Source organism: Notechis scutatus, chromosome 3, assembly GCF_049901735.1.
Source record: "Notechis scutatus isolate UNSWTSFEM ecotype Mainland chromosome 3, rNotScu1.2, whole genome shotgun sequence".
Classification (NCBI taxonomy): domain Eukaryota; kingdom Metazoa; phylum Chordata; class Lepidosauria; order Squamata; family Elapidae; genus Notechis; species Notechis scutatus.
The window spans coordinates 165,986,041-165,999,170 of record NC_142011.1 but is presented as its reverse complement, the minus strand read 5'-3'; the positions used below and the strand labels follow the sequence as shown (position 1 = coordinate 165,999,170).

At 35.7% G+C, this 13,130-nt stretch overlaps 1 long non-coding RNA gene across 1 annotated transcript in view; it reads left to right on the top strand.

The window, feature by feature from the left end:
• The first annotated feature begins 457 nt into the window (after window positions 1-457).
• The window catches only part of LOC148131457 (uncharacterized), a 103,701-nt gene continuing 91,028 nt past the window's right edge, over window positions 458-13,130 (top strand). The window contains exons 1-2 of the long non-coding RNA XR_015748374.1: window positions 458-543; window positions 2,902-2,967. This is a non-coding gene — a long non-coding RNA (uncharacterized LOC148131457). The remainder of the gene's footprint in view (window positions 544-2,901; window positions 2,968-13,130) is intronic.

Below are 13,130 nucleotides of genomic sequence, written 5' to 3'. Positions count from 1 at the left end.
AGTTTGAAATTAGGATAAAGGAATTACAGATATCTTCCAGGAATGTCTTAGTTTAAATTAAACCTTGTCTCTAAGTCCCAGTGAATGATTTAAAACAAAAGGCATAGGACCTATTTACTTGGTTATTCTGAAGATTATTTTATAATATCTTTTATGCCATATGCCCTATTTAACATTTCTAGTATTTCACTTGTAAAAATTGAATGACTGAGCAATATACTACAAACAAATATCTTCTGATCTCCCACTTTGAAACATTTGAAATTAAAGACTTTGCTGAGCTATACAAATAAAAGGGGACTTGGAAAATCAATTAAGATGAAATGAGATGAATTGTACCTTTATGAACAGCTGTGTTTACTAGCTCCTGTGTACACTAATCAAGAAACCAGATTATCCATGTTACTATAAATATATTTTGTAATGAGAAACCAGGGTTAAATTAAAGCCAGAATCAGAGCAGAGACTGAATTAGTGTTAGAGAAGAAGTAACCAGTACATCCTATTGAGAATGACAGATTATTAAGAATTTCCCATACAAAGGTATGTAAATATCTAAATGCAGTCAGTAGATTTTTTTCTGAATGAATCAACACAGAAATATTTCCATTTTCTTTTTATAAAATATTGTTCTTTTCTATTGAGGTAACAAGATTCTATAATGTCCCTTGATAAGCAATAAAAGGAGAAATCTGAAATGAATTTTCAGAATAATTTTCTCTCCCCCTCATCCTGAATGCCTGCAAGGAAATTTGCTGCTGTGTTATTATTAATTTTCTAATAAGATGATGTGAGTAACATATTTATAAAAAGTTGACAATGGATTACATTTAGAAGGTATTTTTTCATTCTCACAGGGCTTTTGACCTAATGAAAGATGGGGAAGGTGATTTCTGTCAAATCTCCCTTTCTTTTGTGTGCATGCACATGTGTACTGTGTGTTTGGCTAAACAGCTCTGATGAAAATCAGTAAAAATAATGTCCTTCTTTGTAAATAACAATGCATATAGAAATAAAGTCCTGATCATGAAAAAAGGACATGTGGATGAAATTCAGGATCTTGTAGATTCTTGACTAAATACATTTCTATTAATGTGTTAGGTCAGCACAAACGTTGGCAGTACCATGAGAAAAGGAACAACATTGTAGGATATTTAAAAAAAAGTTAGGAAAAGAAAGGAAATTACAATCTCATTCCTTCCCAAAGTTGGGAAAAAGGTTGAAAAAAAAAATCACATCTCCTGATATGTGTGTGAATTCATTTTGAATCACTGAATGAAGTTTCCCCTCCCCCCAAAAGAGGAAAATATGCTTGATAATAATCAAGACTTCAATGATGGCTGACCAGAGATGACCCTCAAGAAAGAAAGATTTCTGCTTTCATGAACATTGAATATAGATTTCAGGAGATTGTTTCTGTAGATTTCATGCTGGTTCAATTCATTATGTTTATAATTTCATTAACATTCATTAAATATCCAAAGTTTAATCAAGATAAAGTAGTAATCATCTGCTGTTCTTTCTGATTTAGAATTATATTTTATCTGGTCACTGCTCCATACCTATATAATATACTACATATACTTTTTATTTTGACAATCTCTTCACGTATTAATTATGTTGGTGCTGTGGGCAATCAGATATTGCATATAAAGGTCTTCAATCGGGAAGCTTTTGATTCTGATGTTGCAGGATCTTTCGAAAGTAATATGGCTTTACACAAATCATGCAAGCTTATATTTTCTGGGATGCTTTATGGAAATGAAAGTTGGACTTTGAAGAAGCAGAATATTGATACTTTTGTACTTTGATGTTGAAAAAACAACTCCTGAGAATATTATGGACTGCCAAGAAAGCAATTATGCAAAAACCAAGTTCTTGACAGAAGGCTGTAATGTTGGAAAAGGTGGAAGGAAATAGGAGACAATAAGTAAGGAAATTGGACTCAGTTACAGTGACAATGTGTGTGCCATTGGAAGACCTAAAAAACTAGATTAGGAACAGATTGTCATGGAGAAAAAAATATGCTAACAGTTAACACCACCTGATGGCACATAATCATTTAACCAATGGGTTCCTAGCTACAAACATTTACAATGAAAATATTTACCTGTTTCACAGGGACCTTCTGGGAACTCTGTGTCCTTGGGCTTGTGTATGGTCCTTGTGTCCTTTGCATCATCATGATTGATCTGTATTTGTTTTGTTGAGTAGATACTCTCATTATTTTCACCTTTCTAACCTAACTTGAGTAATCCTGGTCAGAATGTCTTTTTTCAGCATTTTTTCAGCAAGCCACATTTATTCAGAAAAGTATAACATTTGCAGGTGAACTAGTGTCACCTTTTAAAGCACTAGTGTTGTCTTTTTAAAAAAATATTCTGCTTACAAATAAGGACAATTTCTCTTCAGAGAAATTAAATTTAAGTTGGTTAAAAAGAAATATACTTTTATTTGTCTTTCTTAAAACCAATATGTCCATGTCACATTCCCTTTTTCCAAAAATGTGCATGTACATGCATGTGTTGCAGATACATTTTTGAGAGTTTAATTATTCTTTTCCAACTTTTTGTTATAAGAATATACCATCTAAAAGCTTAGCTATAGAGAGAGAGTAGCTCCAGACAAGCTGTCTTCTCTTCTTATAGTCCTCACACTGCTTGAGGCAGAGAGCATTGTATTCATTAAAGAAATGTCAGTGCAAAAGTCTTTTTCACAGTTTTGCATATTCCACAGGGAAAAGATAACAGAATCTGAGATTTCTTCTGAAGCCCACTGATTATAAATCTATGATGCTGTCATTAATGCTAGAGACTGAAGATTACTTTTCCTTTCTCCCTCCCTCTGAGTAATACCATGTTGATCAATATCACTAAAGAAATACCATGATTTATCTTACAGATGGTTGCCCTATTTTATATGCTGATACATCATAAGACTGCTGTGCATGAGATGTTTTCTCTCATGGTAAGGAAGTTACTTTATGCCTAGAGAAAGATAACAGTCTCTATTCCTTCTTGATTATAAAATGTGTTCCCTATTTACTACTTTTAGAGGATTTTTACATTCTCCAGCTTGAAAAATTAAGACCAACCAACTTCCTTCCTCCCTTCCTTCTCCACCCCACTCTGTTTTCTTCTGTTAGAACTTGTGCAATTAACTTATGTCACCTTAAAAGTTTTTCTCACAGCACATTGCTGCAGCTGCTGAAGCACATGTAATTACACTTAATGCAACATGTCCTGGGGCATACTAGTTTCATACCATTTTTATATCACTTTTTTTCATTATTCAAGCAGAGCAAAATCTTTAGAAGGTGATTAGACTAAAATTATTCAAGGTATGACATTTATTGGGAAATGTAGGCTTTTCACGTATTTAAGATGAATTCAAAGGCTTTTTGTAAAGGGAAGGGGAAATAATTTAATTCACTTGGCACATACTGGTCATGCTGTAAGTGCTGGAGCACAATCTCCTAGAATAGCTCCTGGGAAGCTCCACACAACTGGCTGGGATTTCACTTTTTCAGTGCAACTTGAGTTGGAAATCTTCTCCATGATATTGAAGTATAGCTTCTGTCATCATTCTGACTGGTTATAATGCCATGCTAGTGATTCATTAGTAGTAGCCAGAGTTTAGTGCTAATGGATTTGATGATGAAAAGCTCACTAAACACCTACCTGTGATCTTTTCTGACTTTCTAAGTGAGAATCAATAAAGGCCAATTTGAGAAGATGAAACAACTGTGCCTAACTATTGACTCCTATTCCCACAGGGTTTTTTCATTATTAAGTTATAAAAAGCAAACTAGAATAAATAGGGAAAATGAACATCACAGGAAGAAAATGGTTAACATAAGAAGCTATTTGTACATAATATGGCTTATGCTGGAAGAGCAAAGATTATATGAATAAAAGAGAGATATCTCTTACAAATATAATTCTTCTAATTATATCAGTCCTCATCTGATATGATTGTTATCTATGATTTATGTTAGCATGTTCTTTTACAAAACCTCTGGGATAGTTGATTCCTGTGGCTAATGCATAGTAAACTCTGCATAAAGCTATTCACCACACATCTCATCACAACAGGAGAAAGTGATTATGTGGTAACGAAGTTGATAGGTCTTCACTGCATCATTCAGGAAGGGAATATTATGGTGGACTATCTAAGACAGGGGTGTCAAACTCGTGGCCCGTGGGCCGGATGTGTCACATGCTGGCCATGCCCATTCCTGGTTCCACGAAGGGGGAAAAAGTCGTGATACATCATGTGACAACAATGTGATGCCACGAGTTTGACACCCTTAATCTAGGATCACATGGCTTAAAACTAAGATGGCAGAATTGGCAGCAACACATAGGACACATTCAGGCAGGGAGTGGCATTGCTACATCGTACAGGGGATATTGAACAAAATAGCTAACTTTAGTAGAGGACACATGATGGGGTATCCCTGTGTGCATACTAACATTCTGGAAGTGGCTTTTTGACATGTTCATAGAAAGAGTACCTAATTATTGCTAATAATAATGGTTTTTTGGGGGAGGTGTTTCTCAATGCACTTTGCAGTTCTAACACATCTACTCTTGTTATTGATACTATAATACCTGGATAGATCAGGGATTGAGGTTAGCTTTTTTCTAATCTTATATTTGCCTTAGCTTTTGTCACAAGTTTACTTTTTAGTCTTTGCCTTAGTCCCTGTACCTTAATTGCTCATGACTATCTGTATGCAAAAATGGGCTCACATGACAATGATTTGTGGAGCACCCTTCATCGTAATAATAGGAAATCTGTGTATGGAGGAGACAGCATCAAAAGTGAAGTGAGGAAAGAAATAGCTACCTCCATTTCTATATGCTATACTTTGACTTACAACACAGGGCTGGATTTCATCTGACATTTGCAGATAACTTCTTCACAGCTAAAGAATCATTTTCTGTATTAGTGTGGGAATTTAGCTTCCACCTTAGTGTTAGCAGAATGTCTTCTCTTTATGAGATTGTCCAGTTGTTAAAATCTGAAAAAGAGATCCTTTGAAGATGTACTACTGTCCTGTCAGTACTCCATCTTTCTGATACATGGAACGATGAAGTTGTCAGCATCAAAGGCCAGGAATTTACTGAGATTTCCATTTTTGACCGAGATTGTTCCCACAAAGATGTCAAGATAATCACTGTTACTACTTAATTTTTTTTTTTGAAATATCAACAATTTGCTTTCTTCTTTATTAATGGTCAGCAGCAGATGCCAACAATGGTGAAAGTTTATTTCTTCTTAAGAAAGCCTCTGAGATAAAATTGCTATCTCAGAGACTTTCAAGAATAATGGCAGAATGATTTCCCTTGCATTTCTGTGCTTATGTGGATACTTTGAAACATATAATATTAGTCCTATTTTTTTAGTCCTTTTGGTTATGGTTTTGTTTCAAAAATATTGTATCCTTAGGTTCACTTATTCCAATTATATGAATAATCCCACCAGATCTCAGTTATATCTAGGACATCATTTTACTGTCCTATAATATGAATTCAAGCTCAGCTTGCTTATTTTCCTTCTTCTGAGTATTAACATAAGGACAATGGTTCATAATCTTTATGAGTTAATATTCATTCTGATTTTTTAATTAAATGGTTTATCCAACCCCAGTTTAGTTATTTTTTTTCCACTTATTTTATTTGTGACCTCTTTCAAGTTATATTTGCATTCCCCCAGTTCTTAACCTTCTTGTCTTCTGTTCACTGCAATCTCACATCTTCCTAAGAGACTCAGAGCCTGAAACACACTGCCTCCCCCTCCAGCACAAGCCAGAAAGTGATTTCCAAGTTTTCAACAAAATATTTTTTGTTATCATTCTCCTTTGCTGGCTTTGCTCTTTATATGTTTCTCTTGTAGAGAACTGCTGCTTCTGTCAGCCTCTGTTGTAGCCTTCTAATGAATCTTCATAAAACTGAAGTGTGGCTGCTTGTTCCTGCAATCCTCTTACATTTTCTTCTTCTAGCATTGCTGTATACTTGTTCTTGCTGGAAATATATAACAAATTATTACCAGACAGAATACAAGGATATACTGTCAACTTAGTGAGGTGATTCATTAGAGACCTACCCTTTCAACTCCTTCACTGAACTCTCCTGTCAAACTTCTATTAGCTGTCCTTGTTTGCAGAATTTTTCTCTCCTGGAAGTACAATAGTCTCAGTGAAACCTGTTCTGTCCCAATGTCCACTGTTTCTAATTAAACAGAACAACAAAAGATGTAGAACAAAACATTAAGGTTTGATGCATCTTTTTGGTATGAAAAATCAACATCAGTATATAGGCAAGAGCAATCCACATGACAAAAAGTCCTATTAGATAACAATGTTGCTTTCCTCAAGATGAAAAAACCCACTTTCATCATGTGATAAAAATCCAAAGAAACAACAGCAAGAAGAGAGGATTTAACAATTATTTGATTATTTCTAAGGCTAGATTTTCAAGGAGTCACTGGTTTCTTGTTCTTGAATAAGCCAAGAACAAGAGCCCCAAGTTTACAGAGGTCTTACACAGAATCTTGATTAAAGATATTTGGTTACAGGCACATTTATTAGCAGAGGCATCAAAATGCAGAGACAATAGCTTTTCAACTACTGCAAATACAAAAGAAGAAAAAGAAAGACATGGTTTGACTCAGACACATTCTTTGAATTATAACATAGCAGCTCTGACACATTACAGGTGCCAAGTTTCTAATTGTTATTCTAAAAAATTCTTTGCTTTGCTGTGGAAGGAGGAGTGAGAGAGAAAAAAAGGACACACCCCACATATTCTTGAATATACTGCTTAGTTAAGGCATAAATTCTATAAGCATTTGAATAATTGACAGCGGGTGGCAGTAAAATTCCACACTCAAATAAGCATCTACAAAAATATAATTAAAGAGAGATACAATAATTTGAATAGGAGTATATGTATAACACAGAATCACAGAAAGGCATACATTCTTCTTTCTGTTTCTCACAATTGAATAATTGGAACAATCCAATTTAGCATTAGCAACTGTGACTAAAAGAAATAATAAAAGAAATTAGGTTTTAATTTTGTGTAAAGATTTGTCTCTTATTGCTGACTCTTATTGTTAATTAATTGGCACCAATAAATGAATATAGAGTAATATTGGGTCCCCCCTCCCTGACTTAAGCATGCAAAGTGGGAGCGCTGTTGTTTTAGTTTAGTTTAGTTTAGTTTACTTTATTGTAATTGTACCTCGTACAATGAAATCAAACACCATCTTCAGTGCACATAAGGACCACGAAAATAAACACAAACACACATACTTCACCCTCCACACATTGAACGAAAAACCCCCAACACTGCACCAATACTGCACTATACAGCAAAATTCAAAAGAGCTACTGCCCTGGGATAAAAGCTGTTCTTCACCCTATTTGTGCTTGTTTTTAATATTCTGTACCATCTGCCAGATGGTATTAGTTCAAAAAAAGGGTTCCCAGGATGAGATGGATCTTTGAGAATGTTTTGAACTTTCTTAAGGCAGCAGGAGCTATAAAGCTCTTCCAAAGAGGGGAGAGGGCAAGCAATAATCTTCGGGGCTATGACGTTAACCCTCTGGAGTGCTTTCCTATCTGCCACTGTGCAATTGGCAAACCATACAGAGGTGCAGTATGTTAAAATGCTCTCTATGGTGCAGCGGTAGAAGGTCACCAGCAGTTTTTCATCCAGTTGTTGTTTTCTGAGAAGTTTCAGGTAGTATAATCTCTGCTGGGCCCTTTTGACCAGTGCTGCAATGTGAGGTCAGGTCCTCTTTTATGGTAACACCCAGAACTTAAAACTGGCCACTTGCTCCACTCGGTCTCCATTGATAAGCAAGGGCTGGATGTCTGATCTGTTCCTTCTATAATCCACTATAAGCTACTTGGTCTTATTGGTGTTGAGGACCAAGTTATTGTCTCCCCACCATGAAAGCAACCGATCCACCTTATCTCGGTAGGCAGACTCATCCCCCACCCCAGAGATGAGTCCCACCACTGTTGTATCATCTGCAAATTTAGCAATAGTATTACTAGCATGAGTGGGAATTCAGTCATGCACATAGAGAATATAGAGTCAGGGACTCAACGCGCAACCCTGTGGTGTACTGGCCCACAGAAGCCTTTCTTGTCCCATCCTAACCCCAATGAAAATGTTAGTGAGGGAAAGGGAAGAGACACAAATTCCTTTACCATTTTAGGGGTTACAATACTGCAGATAGATGGGGGTAAAAGCAAGCAAGAAAACAAACAAATATAGTGTGCACTGAATTCAGTTAATCTGCTTTTGCTTTGGTTGTTTGTGAGTTTAAACGGTTTAAAAAGTTCTTTTAGCTTTTATGTGGAAAGTGAATAGAGGTGATTGCCTAGCTCTACCTTCCCTGCATTCATAAATAAAGAGAAAATAAGGCATCTCATCATGTAGGACTATAAACACAGAAGGCCCATGTTTTTGCTATGAGTGTGATTTTTATGCAGCAATAGCCTCTGGACAATGAAGAACATATGCTGTTTGTTCTTTGATTAAAAAAAATAAAATTACATAAAAATATTGTGCTCTGCCAATAAGTTGAAGTATTAACTTTCTAAATGCTAGGAATTTTGTCTGAAAAAACCTCTACTTTATTAGCTTTTTCAGAATGTAACAATGGTAACAGAAGAAAGCAACAGAAAACATTAGTACTGTACCATAGAATTAAGCATATGGCTTATAGCTCTGGAGCATAGGTACCATTATGTATTCCTTTGAAGTGTTTTGATGTTTCAATTAAGAGATAATCCATAATAAAACAGAGCAGCCATCTGGTAGGTAAGTTGGAGAAGTAATGGAGTCCCACAGATATAATTCAACTTTCTGAAGGATACTTTCCCTTTACAGAAATATCCCAGGAGTTTCAGGTTCATTCAGCTCCAAGTGATATTGACAATGCAAGTGAATTAACACCACCAAGGGAAAATCTGCTTTCATGGTTTTGAGTTAGCAGAAAACTGAGGCACAATACAAATCTACTTAGTGAGGTCAAGTAGCTTATTACCTTAACCAGACAAAATTCTTATTTCAAATCAGAAATGAAACTGAGGTTATTTTATTGATTAATTAATAACACTCTATTCAACCGATTTAGAGATACTATGAATATGCAATTTCCATTATAGAAACCCAAGCCTCATTTGTCTGATATTTCAGTGTTGTGGTAAAATGTGTAGCGAGAAGAATAATAAGCTGATGACTGGAGGACATTCACTGATTAAAAACAAAAGCTATGAGTCTAGAACAGGGGTATCAAACTAGCGCCCATGGGCCGGATGTGTCATGTACAGGCCACACCTCCCCCAACTCTATGAAGGGGACAAACGGCAATGACGGCAATGTGATACCGCAAGTTTGGCACCCATGGACTAGAATGAACTAATAAAGGAATAGATGAATGAAGTCAGATAAATGATGGCTTATCAGTTTCATTTTGGGATATGAGTTTGCATAAACAATAGTACTTAAATGCAACCAGAGAATTAGTCAACAAATAATGCAATGTTCATATAACAGTGTGACTCAGGATTTTCCATTTCAACCTTTCAGCCTCTGAGAGATGAAGTCTACTCATCTTAAAATGGCCAAGGTTCAAAACACTATCATACAATATTAAAATATGGTTTTGTCTACACATGACACTGAGCTAGGATTTTTTAAACTATGGCTTTTTAAACTATCCATAAAGTCTGATTCTCACAGCATACTATGCAATAATGGATGCATGCAAATCACATTATAGTTTGTAAATTGTGACCCTAACTATAAATTCTTATTGTTTAAGCTACTGCCAAGGCTTTATTGGATATAGTGGTCAAAATTTGCTATCTACAGTATTTCTGCTCTTTCTTTAACTTGATTCTTGGGCTGCACCCCCTACAATTTTCCCTGGGATCTTGCAGGGAATTCAAAAGCAAGGGTCACCAACCTTTTGGACCTCAGGGACCACCAAACTCATAATTTCAAATCCCAGGGACCACTAACCTGTTCTGTGGGTGTGGCCTAATTTGTGGGTGTGGCTTGGTGGTCATGTGACTGGCTGGGCATGGGTTGTATGTAAATATTATAAATATTTATATAAATATTGAACTTTTTTTTATAAAAAAAGAGCAACTTTTACCCAAAATTAGGCAAAGCAGGCAGGCAGATTGAGTTGCTCACAGAATCATTCAGTGATCTATTATCTGCCATCGGCTAGCTCAGTCTCTCAAATTTACTTGCTGTGAGTCTGTACTGAATAATAGAACCTTCAGTCCTAAGGGAGGTTCGGCTGTGCTTAAAAGCAGAGCCGAAGATCTAACGACTAGCTAGAAAGCAAGAAATCCAACCATTTCCTGCTTCCTAGCTAATCTAAATCTCCCAGCACAGCAGAACAAATGATGGTCAGAAAAAGGAAAAATAGCAATATAGTAGGCAAGTTTGCCAGGTAAGGAGTGAATGGGCGGGGAGGGTTCCCGTGGACCATGTGGGTGGCACAGTCTTGTGTTTCTGTGCAACCTGGATTAATTGCTTTGGGGGGGGTGCTCTGGCGGTGAGATTTCTCTGCGGCCCACCAAAATTTTCTCACAGCCCATCAATGAGCCACAGCTCACCAGTTGGTGACCGCTGTTCTAGATCAGATGATGGAAGGTAAAATGTAGTTTCCATTTTTCTTGAAGTATGGATGCTTCAAGTGGTGTTTCCTCCAAAGCATAACACATTTGGTCTTAGGGCCATTCTTTTAAGAAATACTGCTTGGGACAAAGCGAGAATAGAGTAGTGTTTCTCAACCTTGACAACTTTAAGACATGTGGACTTCAACTCCTAGAATTCCCTAGCCATGAGAGACAGAGTTTGCATGTTTCAAAGTTGCCAAGGTTGAGAAAAATAGGACCAAATGTAAATTGTTTATTTTCTTATCCATACCACCAAATTGTATTAAGTAAGACATGAGGACCTGAGTCACTGCCACTGGTTTTGTACCTCCAACTTAGATAACACGTAATGCAATGATAAGCAGTACTTAATTAAGGAACATTTCAAAGTCTGGAAAAAAGTAGTAATTTGTCTCCTGTTCTTCTGATGAGAATGCAAATTAAAACATTAATAGTTTATAAATGAGTGAAACTAGAATATACATCTTGTTTTAAATTAAAAAAGCAATTTTTCCATTAAAAGTATGGAAGTAAATTTAAATATTTATCTCCATGTTTAAATATTTATCTGTACATAGGCTTTCTGTCAGAAAAAGGTCCTCTTTCTTATGCCTAACAGATGTATAGAATGAAAGGTTTTGAACAGCTGCTCAGCTTGTGTTACAAGAGCAATAATAACAACAACAAAATTGGCATAGAAAATTTATATTTTCAGAAAGTAAAAAAAAAATCAAATATTATTTTAGTAAATAATCTTTCTTATTAAGATACAGAAGTTATCAACTATTTGCCTTCTGTAAAGCCTTGAAGGTTTAGTTCTTATTATATAGGTAGTCTATAAACCTGTACTCACACTTATGACCATCACACCATCCCCTGGTCATGTGATTCTAATGTGGGTCCTTGGCAACCAGGTAATATTTATAATTGGTTGCAGAATCCTGAGTTCACAATTTGCAAGGTTGTTTTGCCAATTTATAGAAAAAAACCCATTGGGGAAGCTAGATTCACTTAACAATCACATAATTCATTCAATGACTGTGGTGATTCACTTAATGACCCCTGTAAAATGTCATAAAATTGGGCCCCACTTGACTTGACCCCAATAAATTACAATGAAAATTCTGATTCCAATTGTGATTGTAAATTGAAGAGCACCTGTAAATGTTGGGGTCAACAAGATGGCAGGTGGATATATTGGTAAGTGAAACCCCAAGATAACTTAAATTGTTATTGATTTTTGTTTTACGGTTTGGGGGTTTCTGTTGTTTGTTGGCTGTCTATCACTTTGAGTTTTTGTTACAAAATGAGCAGCTATATAAGTCTTTTAAAATAAATGAATGAATAAGGAACAAAATATGGGTGTATTAAAAATAAGGTTGAGTTTTAAAAACAGAAAGTTATAAAAAGTATAGAAATTATCTTGGAGTTAATTAAATTTATCTATATTTACCCTTACTTTTGTCATAGCATGCCTTTAGCATATAGTGCTTGCTGTTTTTCTGTGCTTTTAATAATACTGTACATCTTAAAAGGAAATTGTATGATTGGTATGTACATACTGTTTGTATGCATATATTTCAATCAGTGAGAAAGAATATTATTCAAAACTTTCCTATCAGTCAGACAAAGCACACTTTAGTTAAACACTATCCATTACAAGAAATTACTATAGCTTCAATCCAAGAAAAATCTCCTTGTTGAAAAGAAACAGTAGACAAGACTTAATATTACTGGAGTTGTATTGTGCTGGAGTGGGAGGTAGAGATTGAATTGCTGCAATGCTTTTATTCTCTTTGTGATTCTTTATCTGTCCCTGCTGTCTATTGGTTATATTTATTAGATCTCATCTGTTGTTCTGAGCTGATAGATATGAAATAGTATATTCCCTATTGGTTGATTTAGGTGTTTTTTTTCTGTGCTATTATACAAATATTTTTCAGTTTAAAGTTCCAGCATAAATCTTTCACTATCACCTAAAATGAATATCTGGTAGAAGAATTAAAAGTCTGCAGAAGTTCCATGTCTCAATCCATTTAATTAGTTTCTTACAGTTTGAATGAATGGTATATAAAATAAAATGATTTTATTTCTTTAACATAACAAAAATGCTTACAAAATGAGAGGGCGGGGGAGGGGGATAGAGGCTGAAAGATAGACTTGTTGTCCCTCCCTCCCTCCCTCCCTCCCTCCTTCTCTCCTGGATCAAATGCTCCAGGGCAGTGGCCCTCAACCTTTTGGGCACCAGTGATCTCTTTTGTGGAGAAAAGTTTTTCCACAGACTAGAAAGGCCATGGTTTTATGTGCTGCTTCCGTATTGCAGATGGGAATTCGCTTGTTTGCATGGCCTGGTTGCTGGAAAGTGGAGCTATTTTCTTATTGGTTTGAAATGTTTTGCTGCTCATCTAAGCAGCTTCCTCAGCTAGATCAA